This window comes from Felis catus, chromosome B1 (genome assembly GCF_018350175.1).
Source record: "Felis catus isolate Fca126 chromosome B1, F.catus_Fca126_mat1.0, whole genome shotgun sequence".
Lineage (NCBI taxonomy): Eukaryota > Metazoa > Chordata > Mammalia > Carnivora > Felidae > Felis > Felis catus.
In genome coordinates this window covers 81,405,228-81,425,591 of record NC_058371.1, presented here as the reverse complement: position 1 = coordinate 81,425,591, position 20,364 = coordinate 81,405,228, and the positions used below count along the sequence as shown (strand labels likewise).

Below are 20,364 nucleotides of genomic sequence, written 5' to 3'. Positions count from 1 at the left end.
TGATTTGGCAAATTGAAAGGGAATACTTGTATGTGATCAATAAACCAAGGGTGTGATCTTTAATTCTCTTATTAGTTTGTGCTTATTCTTATACTTGATTAGAAATGTTTATGGTTCAGGGGCACTTGGGTGGCTCAGTCGGTTGAGTGTCCCACTAAGTCTCAGGTCATGATCTCACAATACGTGAGTTGGAGCCCTACGTTCCACACTCTGCTGTCAGCACTGAACCCACTTTGGACCCTCTGTCCCCCTTCTCTCTTCCTCTCCCCTACTCGTGCTGTCTCTCTCTCTCTCTTTTTCTCAAAAATGAAAAATGAACATTAAAAAAAATTTCTTATGGTTTAGAAACAATAATTTCCCTATTGCCATGTATTTTTAAAATAAAGATCTACACTTCCATCTTTGAATTTAATTTCAAAGTGTCCCTGATTGTGTTCATAATTTTGATTCTTACTTTGGAGTGAACCTCTAGCATTCAGGATCTTCAAATCAGTGACCCACTTGGTCCTCAGATTTAAGAGAGTTTCTTATTTCACCAGAGAAGCAGTCCTTCTCATCATAGACGGGGAACTCAGGTGTGGGATAGTTAAGCTCACAGAAAACTTTGCTGTACTATGACTTCTTTGGGTGGTGTTGAGGCAGTCAGAAAGGAGACATGAGGACATGGTAGGGAGGGGCCTTACTGGAGTTGTTGGCTATCCCTTTCACCGACATATCCTTTCCTTCCTGAAAACAGTGGCTCCGCCAGCAGAATGCAGTCCTCAATCCCTTTTGATCTCCGAGGGCCTTTGAAATATGAACATAATTACACGTAAGGTTTTGGGTGGCACATGGAAATACTTAGGTAGCATCATCTTTGGAAAAGATGGTGATTTCTCTATAGATTTCAATTCAAAAGACAAATTCCTCTCCTAGAAGAAAGTTTGCATTTTTCCCATTCCCTAACTTAAACTTTGCTTTTCTGTTGCTAACTACCATTGGTAGTCCAGAGTATGCAATGAGATGACAGTCAATGCATAAATAAATATCCCTAAATTGCTAACAGGTGTCTCTAGAAATTATAGTCATTTTTCAGGATTCATCTAAGAATTACATTATAGGCAAATATGTTAGTGACACACATAACCTTGGTCAGCTGTGACTATATCTAAATAGTCAAAATGCAGCTGTGAAGGGATTAGGAAAAGCTGACCAAATCCTTCCTTAAAAATTGCACTAAAATGCAAAACAGGAGAGATAAAATGAAGGCGTTTATGTATTCCCTGAACTTACAAAGTCTGTGCCAATAGTTCAGATCTGCATTTTAATATTACATTTATGCAATTACAAAGATGGAATTTGTTTAGCCTTTAAAAATTATACTGTGGACAAATACTTATTGGCATGGGAAGAAGTCTGTAGTAGACTGTTAAATTTATAAATCAGGTTTTAAAAAGCGTATACTGAATAGTCTTCTTGTAGTAAATAAATGTGTATATTTATAATAAGAGGGCTGAATTGATACCTAGAAATTGTCAACAGCGATTACTCCCGGATGGTGGGATCATGGGTGTTTTATTTTACTCTTTTTGCTGGTCTGTGTTTTCCAATTTTTCTTCAACAAGATCATATTGCTTTCCTAATAAGAAAAAAAAACAATAAATGTTATTTAAACCTACTGTATTACAAAAAGTGTTAAGGGCATTTGACAGCAACTGAGCTGCTGATAACCTGTAGCGATCATGTAAAACATGGGCAAGAAGCAAAGAAATGGCAGTAAGAATGATTCCTTTAATTCTGACAACAATTCCAATGTATGGGTTTTCTCCCTACCACCAAGCAATTCTCCAACACCAGTTGGGTTCTACAATTCCATTCCATTCCATTCCATTCCATTCTGACACTATCTGTGTGGAGGTCACATCAGATCCCACCCGCTCAGGGTTCAGTCCTATAAAGCTCCTTCCTCCCTCCCCCACCCATACACCTCAGATGCCAAATCCAGTTCCAGGTTGTCACCTGTGCTTCCTCCCCATCCACCAGCTATAGATCAAAGCTTCTCACGATCCCCTCCTTGGGTTCAGTTAATTTGTTAGAGCAGCTCACAGCACTCAGAGAAACACTTTACTTACTCTATCACTGGTTTATTATAAAAGGATATAACTCAGGAACAGCCAGATGGAAAGATGCATAGGGGAAGGTGTGGGGGAAAGGGTGGAAATTCCATGCTCTGTGAACACACCTCTCTCTTACCACCTGCAACCAGCAACCCAGAAACTCCAAACCCCATCTTTTTGGGGGTTTTACGGGGGTTTCATTATACAGACATGAGTGATTTAAATCTTGGGCCATTGGTGATGAATTCAATCTCCAGCTCCTCTCCCATCTCCGGAGGTCAGTGTGATGGAACAGAAAGTTTCAACACTCTAAGCAACTGGTTGATCCCCTTGGCAACCAGCACCCAGCCTTAGGTACTTTCCAAAAGTCACCCCAGTAACATAAACTCAGGTGAGGTTGAAAGGGGTTTGTTATGCATGTCAACACACTTTTATTGCTCTTATCACTTAGTAATTCCAAGGGTTTTAGGATCTCCGTGCCAGAAATAGGGATGCAGACCAAGTATGTTTTTCGTATTGTAATTCACAATATCACAGTTCTGCAGGACCAGCCTTTCCCAAAGTGTGCTTCCCAGAACACAGGTCCCACAAAATGCTGTGTGAAAAATAAAAAAGAGGTTAATTTGAATACCTATGGCAATATTAGCAACATTTAAAAAAGGACTCTTTTGTTGATTCAAAATGCACTCTGGAAAGTTCTGCGGTGGAGAAACCTGTGGCAGCAATTGCTTACTTACCAGATACCTATTTTCATGGAACACTGATGAACATTCCAAGGCCCACTTTAGGAAATACCATACTTCCAGTAAAGTCCAAGAAGACCTTTGCTTTGAGTCCCAAAGGCCTCTTATTTTGATTACTGTGCCTAGAGAAGAAACTCCACAACCAAAGGCTTTCGGTTTAATATGCCTAATGAGTTAAAACTCAAAATGAATACAGAACTATCAAATAAACAGCCACTGATATGCTTCCATTGCCTGACAGTGGACCGAGTTGTACTCCATGAGAAGAAACCCAAACGTTAAATTTCTCTTTGGACTCTATCTCCTCAGATAAGAAGAGTGGATTCTCCCACAGCAAAGTACAAGGAGCTCCAACTTTCACCTCCTGGCTTTACTTCTTCAAGGCCTCCTCTTGGCCTTTTCAGTGGGTTCTCACTTCCTCCATTCTGTAGAAACGATGCTTCGAATGTCCTTAACGAGACACATTTCCAGAGCTGGCACAGACCACTGCTGGATGTTGGCACACATAAGACTAACAATTTGGAGAATATTTAAATATGTTTTCATTATCATTTTAAAATAGCAAAAAAGCAGTTTTTTACTTTGGTAAAATATACATAATATTTACCATTTTGATCATTTTAAAGTGTATAATTCAATGGCACTAAGTACATTTGCATTGTTATGCAACCATCACCACCATCAATTTCTAGAACTTTTTGATCACCCCAAACAGAAACTCATGAAACACCAGCTCCCCATTGCCCTTCTTCCTTGCCCCCCGAGTCCCTGGTAACTCCTATTTTACTCTCTGTCTCTATGAATTTGATTGTTCTAGGTACTTCAGGTTAGTGAAACCATGAAATATTTGCATGGTTGCATCTGGCTTTATCTCACCTCGTATAATGTTTCCAAGGTTCATCCAGAACAAGATAGTGTTCAATTAATAATAATCACCTTATATCAGTGAAGAAGATGATACTGTTCGTCATCTTTCATCAAGGTTTTTGTGACTGTCTAAAAGATGGAAGGCTTGAGGCATAGGTTAGAGCTCACATCCAGTCAGTGTCTTTTCTTACTCTATTTCTACTGAAATAGAACTAACCATAATTATTGGTTATCAAGATTGGCAGAATTGTTCAGGACCTCCATCTAATAATTCTAAATATATAGCTCAAACATATACCCAGAAAGTATGATCTGATTTCTCTCTCGATGATAAGTCAGGCACTGGGATAAAAAAAAAAAACACACCATACTTAATACTTGGAATGCTTTCTTTCAACCTCAGAGATGATGGTAAATGAAATCTTACCCCACTTTGATTTCATTTGGCTCTAAAAAGTGTGTTTCTAGGTTTGGGAAAAGCATTTGGATTACTTTCTCTTATATATCTCATTTGGGGGGAACATGACAGGTAAGTACCATACTATCTTGGATTTCTCCAATGAATGAAAAAAATCAAGTGTTGAAATCAAACTTGTGGATTAAAATATTTATACCATAGCTTGGTCTTCTTAAGAAATCCTGATAGTGATAATATTTAAAATGATAAAATTTACATTCCGACATGATAGCCTGAGGCTATTAAAAGTGGAATATATCACTGAAATATACCACTTGAAAAACCTACTTTAAAAAAAAAATGGCATTACTAGTGTCATGAAGAAATGCTTTTATCTCATCCTTGATTTCAAAAGCTTGTCTAAACACTTTCACCTCAATAAATAGTTTATTTCTGCGTGGAAAAGGCAGCTTGTGCTTACTGCCAGTTTCTTCACAAAGCACGCTTAAGAGGTAAACACTCAGTGACCACAGTTTGAACACATTAACCACGTTCACTGACTGTGTTCTAAGATGCAGCAATAGGTAAAGGGACAGTTTATCCAAATAGGCAAACACTTCCTTATTGAAAACATTACTGGTGCTGTCGGTGTCTTCCCAGCCTGCATCATGGCTCACAAAACAATTGCCAAATGCACGTGAAAAATCTCCTCGAGCACAAGGGTGAAGCAACAAACTCACAAATAAGTCCCGGAGCGCCTCCCTTTTCTACATTTCTGCACATTTCTGCCAAGTGTTGACTGATACTCTGCACATCTGTGATTGTTTCCGAATGTAAGCCAAATGTCTGCTAGCATGCACTCGTGATAGACATTGCCCTTCTGCACTATATGCCATTAATATTACATGATGCACCATGGCCCTCTTTGATTAGGAAATTCCCAATGGCTAATTTACGCTTCTTCCTGAGCCTGGTAATTATCATTACCCTCATAGTTGGGATCGTAAGTTTTTTGCACTTGTGTGACTTCCTTATCTGTCTGTTGTTGGTTTTGGTTTTGGGTGTGCAATTTCGAATGTTTCTTTAGTTTGGGTCCCTTCACCTTTAAATGACAGAATTTATCCATTTCATATTAGAAAGCATTATTTTGTGCTTGTTCAGGAAAAACTCAATTGGTTTATCAGAAAGGTCACGGTACTTTGAAAGCAATGCAAAAGCTTCTGTGGCTTCTTGCCATTCTTTAACAAAGTTTTGTAACAGACAATGCAATAGAGACTAGAGGCAAATTGATTGCTGGTCTGATAAAATCCAATTTTCACGTATTCATCAAGATTCAATTGTTCTCGCATATAGTTTCACATTCGAGCTTTGCATCCGGGCTCTTGTTCACTGTTTACATTTTCAGAGTTCTGTTATATTTACACTATCATTGCATCATTACTTTTACACTTCAGTACCTGTAAGCATTTGATTTATTTCTGTGAATTGGCTATCGTAGCATGCAGTGAAAGATGTAAATAAGTTACAGATGTAAATAGCATTTAAATGTATAAAATTCAATAGTTGAGGCAAAGTGCACCATGAATGGATGCTTATGCTATGCACCATAGCCGGGATGAACAACTTTCAGGCACACAGTGATTATTAGGTATGCAACTAGATTTATAGAAAATATAATATTAATCTTAACTTTCAAATTTACCAAGTGAACATTAAATTGTTCCCTTGCTCTTTCCTTCTATAGATGGCCGGGAGCCTACCAATGACCCCTGGTTTGTCTGTGAGCAGCACTTCCCCAGGAGGTACTACTTTGGGGTGTTGGGATGGCTACCTGCCAAAATAGCTCAGCATCCAACTAGCCTGATATCCCAAATCCCCAAGCGGTGTGTTGTTCCTCCCATGACTTCAAGATAGATCTGGCTGATTGTTATAAAATATCATTAAGCCTACAGCATACAGTTAGGCTGTAGATATAGACTATATATAAAACAGTCTTTACCTTCTGGGGATTATAGAAATAAACACAAATAAATTGCAAGCTACCAACTGTGGTAAGTGCTGAAGGACAAAAAAAGATGAGAGAGAATAAGAAAGTGGAGGCTGAAAGGTCTCATTTAAGTTGATGGGTCAAAGGCAAGTGCTGCGTGAGCTATTTCCTTTGAGATCCTCAAAGAGAAATCAGCCATGAGTACTTAGGACATGCTCTTTTTTCTAAGAACATCTGTGAAGTGTAGAAATAACGAAAGACAGCATTTGTTCTTTCATTCTATTACTATTATTATTAGTGCTTACCTACATTACGGGCACTGTTCTAAGCTCTGAAGGTACAGTTGTAAATGAGACAGACAAGACTTTGGTTCTTGTACAGCATTTGTTCAGTGCTGAGATGCCTCTCAAGACATGAAAAGAGAAAAAGATGGCTAAACTCTGGAGTAAGCCATTAAAAAAGCTTACGAAGCATCATTTTATTAATAACACAAGATAAAGAAATGTACTCTTGCCCAACAACACTCAACTGTAATCTGACTGAATGCTTAGATATATGTAAAAAAAAAAGTATATATCGATAAAAACTGGTGATCAACAATATAGGGGATAAAACCTTAAAATGAAGCTGGTGTATCAGGTGTTATAGATCAATGACACTAACCATTAAAATCATCTTACTCCTCTTCTGACTGAAATTTGGCCTCAAAGGGAAATTGGCCTGTAGAGAGAATTATTGACAAGTATCTGATGGATTTTCATAACCAATCAATAAATTGGCATTCTGGTCACACACATTAGTGTCCATGAGTGTGTTTAAAATGGGTCTCTACCTGAGAGATCCTAAGTCAAGTGTGAGCCTGCCAGGCTGAAGATAGAGTGCAGCAGTTGACCACAGGTACCCAGTACTCCTGTCAGGGTGACCAGCAGGCTTTCTCCATGAGACTACGGGATTTAGGGTAAGCAATAAGCAATTTGCATTAATAAATAATCATGAGATATTTTGGAGGCACTCCATCAACTATCTTTAGGGAGGAAATGATTTATTCTTTTTTTAATTTTTTTTAACGTTTATTCATTTTTGAGAGACAGAGACAGAGCACAAGTGGGAGGAGGGGCACCGAGACAGAAAGGGAGACACAGGATTCAAAGCAGGCTCCAGGCTCTGAGCTGTCAGCACAGAGCCTGACGCAGGGCTCAAACTCACTGACCATAACATTGTGACCTGAGCTGAAGTGGGATGCTTAACTTACTGAGCCACCCAGGCACCCCGGAAATAATGATTTAAAATGTGAGGTTGGCAATGGTTATTTCAAGGCTCAGAATAAACCATTTTCAAAACATTGGCTGATACTCTTAACAACTGTCAAAATAGACTAAAAAACGTAAGAGAAATTGAACCCACAACTTCAGATCCTTTCCTTTTGTAAGTATAGTTTCTTTTTCTATCAGTAGGAAGACAGGCTAACACAGCCAATGGAGTTCTTTTAATTAAATAAACAGACATTTCTTATTTATTCTAACAAGCTGAAATAGTGTATGAGATTTCAAAAAAAAAAAAATCATTCAGCAGTTCAGTCTTGTCTCCCTTTTTTGTGAGATTGAAAAAGAACCAAAGAAACATCTGAATTTGGTATAAAGGGGACTAAGGATATTTATCATGAACAGTTTAATATTAGTCTTCTGAGACCAGAGCTACTCTTCTGAGTTCAGCAGAAATACACAATTTGATAAATATTGAATTGCGCTTTAAGGCAATTCTCATACTTTAATATAATCTGTTTTTTAAAAATTTCTTTCTTTCTCCTTTGAAATAAAAGTCCACCACCAAATACAATTTAAAAATATACATTGAATTGCTTTTCATCTCAGTTTAGGGAAGAGCCTTTAGCTCACTTTTATACCATAGCAATTTTTAGCAATTTTTCTCCTGAATGAGAGGAAGAGAAGCTTGAACGTTTACGGATAAATGTAGTAAAAAAAAACCAGGATCCCTGTAAAGTGATGTGGTCATGTCAGATATATTGCATATATTGCTGTCAAGTTAAGATGATGCATTTAAAGACATTAAATTAGATTATGGTAACTATTTGGAAATTTGATTTTTCACATTATGAAATTTTGTGTAAACTGGAGAATATTTAAACATTTGAAACCATTGATCCAATTTTTCTACATCTTGCACATTAGGATCACCTGGTTGGGAGAGAGGTGGAGGGTAGAGGGGGTTGACTGTAAAAAATATCGATGCCCGGTTCCCACCCCTGAGACTAGCTCCCTAGCTGATTATAATCTGCCATCAAAGTTAAGAACCACTGTCCTAAGATAATAATTGTGGCAAGTAACCATCAAACTTGAAGTCCAAAATGCATTTCAGTTTAGGTTAGGTTGCCAGATAAAATAGAGGATGCTTAGTTATATTTGAATTTCAGATAAACAATAAATATATATTTTAGTATTGGAATATAAATATGTCCTGAATATTACATAAGACCCTGCATTTTTATTTGCTAAATCCAGTAACCCTAATTTTTCTTTGCTTAAAACTTATCTGGAACGAAGTCGTTTATCTACCAATGGAGTTCTTTAGAAACAGATTTCTCTGGGACAAACTACAATAACAACAAAACTGGGTAAACATGTTAGATGCTCTCCTGTTCTGGGCTCTTAAATCAGTTCATCTCCTCTCTATACTTTCAGTTTTCCTTCCATTGTCTCTTGCCTCTAACGACACCAATTATTTTTGGGTTCCCCAGACCCTAGTCCAACATGGGTTAGGGGTAACACCAAACAAAACACTCAATTGTGACACTATGTACCTGGAAACACCATCCGATTCCACTGATTAAGGGTTCTGCTCTACAAGACCGTGCCCCACTCCCCACTCCCCACTCCAGATGCCAGGGACAAGTAGGTCCCAGGCTGTTGTCTGTGCTTGTGGCCTATAGGCTACAGATTGGAGGTTCTGACAACCTCCTCCTTAGGTCCTTTTAATTTGCTAGAGTGGCTCACAGAACTAGGGGAAACAGTTTGCCTGTGTATTAAAAGGTTCGATAAAGGATATGAATCAGCAGCCAGATGAGGAGATGCATAGAGCAGAGTATGGGTGAGGGACATGAGCTTCTATGCCTTCTCTTAGCTCCCTTATTCCTCTTCCCAAACACAACCCCCTCCAACTCCTAAAGGTAACCAGAATGGTGACTTTTAAAATAGTCGCTTTTTGGGGTGCCTGGGTGGCGCAGTCCGACTTCAGCCAGGTCACGATCTCGCGGTCCGTGAGTTCGAGCCCCGTGTCAGGCTCTGGGCTGATGGCTCAGAGCCTGGAGCCTGCTTCCGATTCTGTGTCTCCCTCTCTCTCTGCCCCTCCCCCATTCATGCTCTGTCTCTCTCTGTCCCCAAAATAAATAAACGTTGAAAAAATAAATAAATAAATAAATAAATAAATAAATAAATAAAATAGTCACTTTTTGGAGTGCCTGGGTGGCTTAGTTGAACGTCTGATTCTTGGTTTCAGCTCAGGTCATGATTTCACAGGTTGTGGGTTCAAGCCCTGCGTTGGGCTCTGTGATGACAGTGCAGAACCTGTTTGGGATTCTCTCTCTTCCCCTCTCCCCCCACCCCCGCTCACACGCATGTGCTCTATCTCTAAAAACTAAAATAAATTTTTAAAAATAAATAAAATAATCACTTTTCTATTTTTCCCCTTAGTTTCCCCACCCAAATATGTATCCATAAACATTATAATTTGTTTATGTTTGAACTTTAAATGGAATCATGTAGCATAAAGGTTTTATGTCTAAATTCTTTTACTGAATTTTTTGTTGTTGTGACTCATTAGTGTTGATCCATGTAGCAGTAGTTTATTTATTTTCATTGTTCTATATATTCCATTATTTGAAAATATCACAGTTTGGGGAGCCTGGGTGGCTCAGCCGTCAGTCAAGCATCCGACTTTGGCTCAGGTCATTATCTTGCAGTTTGTGAGTTCGAGACCCAGGGTCGGGCTCTGTGCTGACAGCTCAGAGCCTGGAGCCTGCTTCAGATTCTGTGTCTCCCCCTCTCTCTGCCCCTCCCATGCTCATGCTATGTCTCTCTCTGTCTCTCAATAATAAATAAACGTTAAAAAAAATTGAAAATACCACAATTTATTTATTCTTCTGCTAATGGACATTTGTGTCTCTCTGTTTTAGGGAATAATGCCTCTATGAACATTCTCACACATTTCTCCAGGCACATGAGGGTCAACATTCCTCTGTGGTATATACCTGGGAGTGGCATTACTGCATCATTTGCATATGTACATCTTTATTTTGACATAATTTGGAACTGTTAGAAATGTTGCAAAAATGGTACAGAGTTCCCATATGCCATTCACTGAGTCCCCTAATTATAACATTTTACATAATCATAGTACAATTATCAAAAAGAGGATATTATTTATGCAATAAAATTTATGCAATAAAACTAACCACACACCTTATTTGAATTTTTCCTGTTTTCTTACTTCCAACATTTCTGTACCCTTATGTTTTAGATGTGTCTCTGGTCAGCATATAGTTTGATTTTTAAAAACCCAGTCTCACAATTTTTTAAGTTGAAGTATTTAATCCATTTATATTAAATGTAATTGCCAATAGATAAGGGCTTCTCTGTGTAAATCATTTTAACCTACCATTTTATTTTATTTTGTGCTTTGCATTTGTTTCTTCTATTTTTTTCTCTATGTTTGTGTCGTCTTTTGGGTCGATTTAGTTATTTTGATCACTCCAGTTTCCCCCATTTCTTTTAGTGTTTGACATAGAAATTACAATACGAATACTTATTGAAGCCTAAAGTTAACATATTTATCTACAAGGACCTACCACACTTTTAAGTCCATTTACTTCTTGTCCCCAAATAACATTTAATTATTTTCATAGATTTTAAGTCTAAGTTGTTTTTCATGCCACTAGACAGTATCATTTTGTTTGAAACATGCAACATTTGTTCACATTCACTCATACCATTTAGCCCTTCCTCTGCCCTTTGTTTCCTTTTGCCTATCAGACTCTTCCTTTCAAATCACTTTTCCCTTCAATCCAAATTTTATCTTTCATAATTTCTTTTTTGGGATTTTGCAGTGGTAATACACTCTCTGCATTTTATTTTTGTTTTAAAATGTCTCTATTTTACCCTCAATTTTGGAAAGACGGTTTTACTGGATATAGAATTTTAGATTAGCAGTAATTTCCTTTCAGCATACTAAAGATATTTCACTATCTACTGACTTTCATTATTTTCTGTCAATCTAACTGAGTATCTTTTGAGTATGTCTTTTTTTTTTCTTCTGGCTTCTTTTAAAATAATCTTAAGATTTTGCTTTCTGCTTTTACACTATGGTTCCAGGTGGAGGTTTATTTTGAATGTTTTGGGTACTTCTGGAAAATTGTCATCCACTTTCTGTGCCACATCTCTTTTTCTCTCCTCTTTAAATGGAACCGTTTTTAGACATGTGGTAGACTTTTTTACTCTAAGCCCCATGTTACATAAACTCCTGTTCATAACTAGCACCTCTTTGTATCTCTGCATTCAGATAATCTCCTCTTCCCTATCTTCAAGCGCACTAATTCTTTATTCAAATATTTCTTAATATGTTGCTAAATCTCCAATTTTTTATCTTAATTATTTTTTTATCTCTAGAAGTTCTGTTTAGTTTTCTTGCAAATATGCTAGCCTATATTTTATAGTTTCCTATCCTTTGAAGATATTTTAAACTTGTTTTTCATTTTTTAAAACGTAGTGAGCATAGTAATTATATGATCTGTCCCTGAAAAAGTCAAATTCAACGTACTTTTTTGTTTCTGTAGTTTGTTGTTTCTGCTGATTTTCATTCTTGAGGATTTCCCCAGGGTACTCTGTTACTTTTGACTGTAAGCTGCTTTTTGTTCTCCTTCGGAAAATTATTTTTGAGGATTCCCATTGGCCTAAAGTAAAGATATCGTTGCCTCTGTCTGATACATAAGTACACTATCAGTTCAGAAACAGCTTAAATTCATGGCTTAAGGGGTTCGGAACCATCTCAGTGACGTGAATATGGTATGCAAGCTCCTGAAGCATCCATCTAGTTAAAACTTTCTCAGGGATGGGTTTTATTTCCCTTCCCTGCTCTGCTCAGAGCTAAGGAAGCCTTCCTGCAGAAATGGGGGTAGGTTAACCTTTGGCTCATCCTTAGGCTGAGGGAATATGGTTTGAGTATCTTAGCTTTATTCTGGAAGAGTTTCCTTTTAGATCTTCACCTTGGGTAAACCCTGGGCTTTGATTTCTGTTGTCCACCCTCCGCAAGTCCACTTAAAGTGAAAGTTTGCCTAGTTTCGCAAACGCTCTAGTGCAAAAGCAACTGAAGTGCTCTGCTAACATCTCTAGGATTCCTTCTCTATTTAGATTTTGGCCTGGAAATTCCTTACTGTCTCATCAGATCCTTGTTGCTTTTAAAAACTTGCTTTTTGTGCTATTTTAAGTTGTTCTTCCCTCCAGCTGAGAGGGTTGGCCTGAATAATGTAATCTGTCATGATTGAAAAGGTAGGTTTTATTTTACAATTAAAAAAATTATTTTCAACCTGTGTTTCTGTCTCCTTCCTCATATTTAATGTGTGTGTGCGTGTGTGTGTGTGTGTGTGTGTTTTAATTCGAAATTGCCAGGACATTTTTGTAGTACTTTTCTTCCAATGACACAACTCTTGGTCCATGTATACCTCTATTAGTTTTTATTTCATAGTTCTTTGATTTCTGTTTTTATCTTTATTTGCTTTCTTATCATTAAAAAAAATTCTAACTTATTGAGTTGAATATTTCATTTATTTTTAGGTTTTCTTTTTCAAATAATGAAAAGATTTAAATTATAAATTTGTTTTTGAGTTCAATTTTGGATGTATCCCATTCTATTATTTCACATGCTCTTTTTCTGAAGGCCTATAGTTTTTGTTTCCTTTTTTCCTTTTATTTGATCATTTATTATTGATTTTGATTGTATTTTATTATTTTTAGAGAATGTGGTCTGTTTAATTTCAGATTTTCAAAAAATTTACCGAGATTTAAAAAATTAATAAGATTTAATGGCCTAATATATTTATCAATCATATATATATTTTTTAATTTATTTAATGTTTATTAATTTTTGAGAGAGAGACAGAGACAGAGCGCAAAAAGGGAAGAGGCAGAGAAAGAGGGAGACACGGAATCTGAAGCAGGCTCCAGGCTTTGAGCTGTCAGCACAGAGCCTTATGTGGGGCTCAAACTCACAAACTGTAAGATCATGACCTGAGCTAAAGTCGGACCCTCAACTGACCGAGCCACCCAGGCAACCCTCAATTTTATATATTTTGCAGATGCTAGTCAAAAAAAAAAAAAAAAAGAATATGTAGGGTCTAACATTCAAGATATACATAAACATAGATATTAATCTTTAAAATTATAGTGATACCAGAGACATTTTCTTCCTACTTGAGTTATTCGGCCATTCATTCAAATGACATAGATATAAAATAGGAATCTTTCTTAGGGGTAACATGTTTAAACCTACTCTCTTTTAAATTTGAAGGCATTTTCCTTTACATTACTTTAGAATGCTTAATATTTTGACTAATGTACTTGAAAGAGTAAAGCGTGTGGTTATTGTATGTAAACCGATTACTTTCTCACACTCTCTAATGTAATTTCCTGTACCACTTTCAACACTGAATACATCAACTCTGTGGTCTTTCTGTGTCTTTTTGTCTCTCCAGTAAGCAACATCACAACTGTGCTTCTTAATGCTTTGGACTGTTACTGTGTCATTTTTTTCCCTAATTAACCATATATATAGGGACAAATGGGCAAGAATATAATTTGTATGTAGTATTTTGACTTTAGAAAGTCTCTCTTTCTCTTTTTATTTTTTTAATCATTATAAGATTTTTTTTTTTGCAAAATGGCTCCTCACAGAAATTTTAAAAACAGCGTCTGCAATATAAAGAAGCAGAAAAAAGAAGGTGCATAAATTCCATCACTCCAAGGCAACCACTGTTAACTAGTCTTGCTTGTTTCCTTCTGTTTTTTCCAGAACTGTTTTTACATGATTCAGATAAATTTTGTATTGACTTTTCCATTATATCATGTATATTTTCCATTATTAAAATCTATCCATCAGAATTGTTTAAATGCCTTGATAACATTCCATTATTTACTTAATATTCCTTTAATGTTATAATTTTCAATATCTTTGTATTAACAATGTTTAGATGGATTTCTTTTCTTTTTTTCTTTGTTTTTCTTAACTAATACTGTTGGACCTCTATCTTTCAGATGCATTCGAAGCACCTGAAGAGCCCCATGCCCAGAGTTTCTGATTCAGTAAGTCTGGGGTGGGGCCAAAGAACTTGCTTTTGTAACAACTTTAGGTGATGCTGATTGTCCAGTGACATTTTGAGTCACTGGAATAGCTGTAATTAACAGAATGTATACAGATTGATTTCAATAAATTTCTAAAAACAGTGCTTCTTCCTTCCACAGTAAGTTATATCTTTGATACTGCAGAGGAAAAAATAGTAACACTTAACTTGATTAGAAAAAGAAATACTGATGTGTATTAAAAGGCCTCTAAAATCTTTACTCACAGGCTTTTGCTAACGTATTTGTGCTTACTGTGGAATCTTACTGGAACACTTATCCATTTGACCCTGGAGCTACATCACTATACAGCTGGTCTCTTTTTTTCTTTTCTTTCTTTCTTTCTTTCTTTCTTTCTTTCTTTTTTTAAGTCACCTGCTCTCATTTAATTCATTTCCTTTGGTGTTTTCCTTCCTGTGGGAAGTCTCTGACATCTGTCCCACATACTTCTTTATGAATACAAAGGCTCATCTTTTATCTTATTTTTAACTTTTATGAGTCAGTTACTCTTACCCTTTTTATAGTTACGACCTTTTCATTCTTTATGTTTTAAAAAGACATTCTACACTGTAATTCTTGTGGTTGCTTTTTTCAAAAACAATCTTATTTTTTAACACCTTTAATTATCTTCTGTTGACTTTTATATTTAGGTCTGAGCCTAATGTCAAATACTAGCAGCACAAGGGCTTCTTACTTCATTGGCACCATCATGTGGCGAAACTGTGTATCACAGTGGAAAACCTGCCACATTATATAGAGATAACACTGGAACTGGAGAGCCCATAATAAGGTGGGGGATCTGAAACAATCCTATTACTTTAGTTAATGCGCAGCAAAATGAGAGCTAATAAACACCAATGATTAATTATGAGGACACTGCAGTCGAAGAGCTCAAACCCTGGCTTTCCCATTTATTATGATATGGCAATGGTTAATCTCCTTGAGTCTCCATTTCCTCATAAGTATCGGGCTACGAGTAGCATCTGTCTCACAGGAATGTCATGAGGAACAATTACTAATATGACAATAGCACAATGGCCATCAAATAGTTCAATAATATCAGTTGTGATTAGCTGTCAACAAAGCATCACATTCAATTTTTTCTTTATGTTCAAATCCAGAATAGAAAGAGCACCAAAGAAGAAGACTTCCTCTGAGATTTTAGAGAATTATGCTAAAATGGTAGAATTATTTTCAGAATGATCGGAAGTAGCATGAAGTTAAAAACTGCAAAAGGTAGATATTGAAAGAACATTTAAACAAAAAATGTCTTTTCAGAAAAAAGGAAGGAAACTTCTGGTAAGGTCTTCTAAATTCTTCTTACAAAGTGAAATTTGAAAGTTATCTGGTTGAATTAACCATAACTGACCGTCAAAATAAGTAATTATTGGTGGGGGGAGGTAACTTAAAATTCTTTTCAAGGGTAGAAAAAAAAACCTTTTAATAGTAAACATAATTTATAGTCCTATATCCTTTTAAAGGTTATTTTTTTTAATGTCTATTTATTTTAAGAAAGAGCATGAGCTGGGTAGGGACAGAGAGAGAGAGAGAGAGAGAGAGAATCCCAAGTGGGTTCCCTGTGGAGCCTGATGTAGGGCTTGATCCCACAAACCGCAAGATCATGATCTGAGCTGAAATCAAGAGTCAGATGCCTAACTAATTGAGCTACCCAGGTGCCCCCAGAATGTATGCTCTTATAAGTCCTTAAAAGAGATACACTTAGGATGAAATCTGGATGCTGGAAATTTTTCTATTTGAAAATGAATTTTAATTATTTCATTAGAAAAACTGGATGAAAAGTTATTTAAGATCAATGAGAATAAAGCATGTGGGATATTTGCCATGCCCTCCCCCCTACCCTTTTAAAACCATGCACACCATTAGATAGAATGGGTAATCTTGCCAGGACCAGAATCTTACATTCAGTTTCCAAAGTGTAGTTTCCCCAGATAGTTAGCATGGTTCAAAGAATTTTCGTTATGCCATTATGCAAATGCAGTCTATGTTCATTATCTTTCTACTTATTAAATTCATCAAAAGCTGTCCAGGAACAGATTTTCTGTTTTGTCAACTACACCCACAGTCTTGTTCCCAGATTTTTCATCAGTATTTTCAGACTGTGAGGGAAAGAAAGCAAGAAATGGGAATGATTTCATGAATTTTAAATATGCTGTAACTCTTGTTTCAGTGCAATACTCAAGTATATAACAGCCGTCTGTAGTTGCTCACAGCATACCCCAATCTCAGGGCACTGCCAGGTTAGCACAGTTGGTTAGAATGTGGCACTAATACATCCATAATCAAGTCCTACATGATTCAGTTGGCTGTGGAGAGAAGAAAAACGTCTTCAGTGTCAACATGAACTTCTGTGGCTAGCAGTTTAGAAAGTCTATGCCTTTGATTACTGAGATTTGGGGATTTTCCAGAAATTTAGTATTGACTTCTATTTTAATTTTATTGTGGTCAGAGAACATACTTTGCACAATTTCAATCCTTACAAATTAATTGAGGCTGTTCTAAAGCCAAGAATATGACCTTTCTTGGTGTATGCTCTGGGTGCACAAATAGAAGATATATATAGGAGATCTATCTATCTATGTATCTATCTGTCTGTCTATATATACACATACATATCCATTTAGGCAATGTTTCACAGTAGTACAGTTTTCATGTATCTTTCATTAAATTTATTTCTAGATATTTATAATGCTATTTTAAATGTTATATTTATTTTTAAATTTTTTAAATAATTTTTTGAAGTTTATTTATTAATTTTGAGAGAGCGAGAGAGCAGGGAGAGAATGAGAGAGAAGGAGAGAGAATCTCAAGCACTGCCCACACAGAGCCCGATACGGGGCTCAGACTCACAAACCATGAGGTCATGACCTGAGCCGAAATCAAGAGTCAGACGCTTAACCTACTGAGCCACTCAGGCGCCCTTAAATATTATATTTAAAAATTCATTTTCTAATTGGTGCTTGCTAATATGTAGAAATACCTATTCTTATATACTGATCTGTTATCCTGTGCTCGCTAACTTTAATTATTCGTTCCAGTAGATCTCCAAGATTTTCTACATGGACAGTAATTAATCTAAAGACAAGTAATTAATAGTTTTTAAAAATAACTTTTGGGGCACCTGGGTGGCTCAGTCAGTTAAGCGTCTGACTTCAGCTCAGGTCATGATCTCCTGGTTTGTAAGTTCGAGCCCCACATTAGGCTCTGTGCTGACAGCTCAGAGCCTGAAGCCTGTTTCAGATTCTGTGTTTTCCTCCCTCTCTGACCCTCCCCTGCTCATGCTCATGCTCTGTCTCTCTCTCTCTAATATAAACATTAAAAGAATAATTTTCTATGCAGACCTCTGTGAATAGACAGTTTTATTCTTCCTTTCTAATCTTTCCATGTTTTATAATTTTAATTTATTTTTGCCTATTGCAGTATCTAAGAGGACATAAAGTTGAATAGAAGTAGTGAGAGCAGACATTCTCACCTTTTACCCAATCCTAGGATTGAATATTTCACCATTAAGCATGATAGTAGCTACAGGTCTTTCTTAGATGCTCTTTATAAAGTTAAGTCAGTTCTCTTTCTAGTTTTGTGAATGTTTTCAGCATAAATTGGCAATAAATTGTGTCAAATGCTTTTTCTGTGTTTATTGAAATGATCATATGATTTTTTCCTTTTTATTAATATGGCAAGCTACCTTGTTTGATTCATTAAATGTTGAGCAAGTCTCGCAGTCTAGGAAAAACCCCAATTGGCCACTGTATTTTATCCTTTTTGCTGTGTTCAATATGTTAGTATTTTATATAGGATTTTTGCAGTTTTATTTATGAGGGATATTGGTCTGTGATCTTTTTCTTCTAATGTCTTTGTCAGACATTTCTATCATGGTTATGCTGTCATTGTAAAATTAGTGGGGTATTATTCTCTCCTCCTCTGTCTTCTCAAAGACTTTATATAAGATTGACAGTTTATATTCTTTAAATATTGAAGAATTCACCAGTGAAATCATCTGGGCCTGGAGTTTTCTTTGCAAAGTGTTCTTTAATTATGGATTCAAGTTCTGTAATAGATGTACAACTACTAAGATTTTTCTACTTCTTCTTTAGTCAGTTTTGGTTAAGTTTTGTTTTTCCAAGAATTTATCAATTTCTTCTAAGTTATCGAATTCTATTAAGCTAAATTTGTAATATTCTCCTTTGATGGTTTTAATTAGAATTTTCCAGCCTCATTACTATTGTTATTTGGGGCCAGAAAATTGCCGTGGGGAATTCTTCTGTGCATAGCGGCAGCCCTGGCTTCTATATATTATATGCTGGTAGCAGCCTCCCCCACTGTGAGAACCAAAAATGTCTCTAGGGGACAAAACATCTCCAGTTGAGAACCAGGATTTTAATGTCTGTAGGATCTTTAGTGATCTTCCATTTTAGATACTGGTAATTTGTCTCCATTTTTAAATTAGTTTTGTTAAGAGCTGTGTAGGGTGTACAAAAGCAGGCTTTGCCCCAAATTTGGCCTGTGGACCATTTCACTGACCTTGACTTAGAGCATTGATGAACTACTCTTTTTTCATAAAGTAATAAAAAAGGTATACATTTTTCCTCTAAGAATACTTTATCTGTATCCCATACCTTTTGAAATGCTGTGTTGTGTTGATGGATATTAGCCAAATAATGGCTATGGAGAGTTATTTATCTATGGAGAGAACATATGAGCATTATTGTTATTCGAACAAAATTGCTTACAAATGGACTTTTGGTTCTGTGAGAGACAAGCAATGAAGAACAATTAATATAACGATATAATAAAATTTAGTCACATAAATTAAATACACTCTCCCAAGTAGTTGATAAATTGATATAAATTCCTACCATCTGGTGACAATAGCCTTCTTGCTCTTGCAGCTAGGAGAAGCCGCAGTCTGCACCACCCAGAACATCTATTAGGACAAGAAGAATATAATAATTCTACCACACCTTATCGAATATTGATTTGCTGCCACCTGCTGGGAGGCAGGAGTTTCCAGTGTCCTTAAAGGGCAAGAATGATGACCTTAGAAGCTGTAAAACTTTGCCTATCTCATAAAATGAAGCATAATATAGGAACTTTTGGGCCTGAAAGAAATCAGTAATTTTATTTTTATTTTAGTCTATTTTAGAAATCAGTAATTTTGAATACATTAACTGTGTATAAAGAAAATACGATCTGTATATAAAAATGGGAGTGCACTCTTTTCCATCTAAGAGAAATTAGATGGTACATTTGCATTTACCATGAAATGATGTACAATAAAGTTCCTTAAAATGGTGAGTTCCTCAAGTGCTGATTGTATATTTATGTAACAGCAATTAACCTCTTGACTGGTGCTAATGGAGAAACTTCAGAGCTGAAGAACCACTACTAAATGAAGATTAGTAAAAAAACAATACTAAATCTAATGATAACAATGCTTGTGATGGGCAGAAATATAGCCTATCAAAGATGTCCATACTCTGATTCCCAGTGCCCAGAGAGTGGAGCTGTGAGCCCAGAGAGCAGAACCAAACAAGAACCACAGATCAGTGCTTGGCTTGAAACTTAAATGGGGACTGCCTGATTGGTCTTTGAAATTATTTGGGACTGGTGACTCCTTTTTTTCTTCCATTTTCTCCCTTTTTGATTGGGAATGGCTGCAACTGCTCTCCTGAGCCTCCTCTTCCATTGCATTTTGAGAGCAGACATCTGGTTTTCTAGTTTCACAGGTCTATAGATGGAAAGGGATTTTGCCAGGGATGGGATTATACTTAGAGCCTCACCTATACATAATTTAGATGTGGTTTGGGATTTTTGAAATTCAGATGAAATGCTGCAATGTGTTGAGAATTTGGGG

The 20,364-nt window shown here is 36.4% G+C and overlaps 1 long non-coding RNA gene across 1 annotated transcript; it reads left to right on the top strand.

Annotated features, from left to right (window-relative positions):
- The first annotated feature begins 12,226 nt into the window (after positions 1 to 12,226).
- On the top strand, positions 12,227 to 19,805 carry LOC102901782. The gene is made up of 3 exons (XR_002156000.2): positions 12,227 to 12,647; positions 14,409 to 14,456; positions 19,400 to 19,805. It is a non-coding gene; the product is annotated as an uncharacterized LOC102901782 (long non-coding RNA).
- The last annotated feature ends 559 nt before the right edge of the window (positions 19,806 to 20,364 follow it).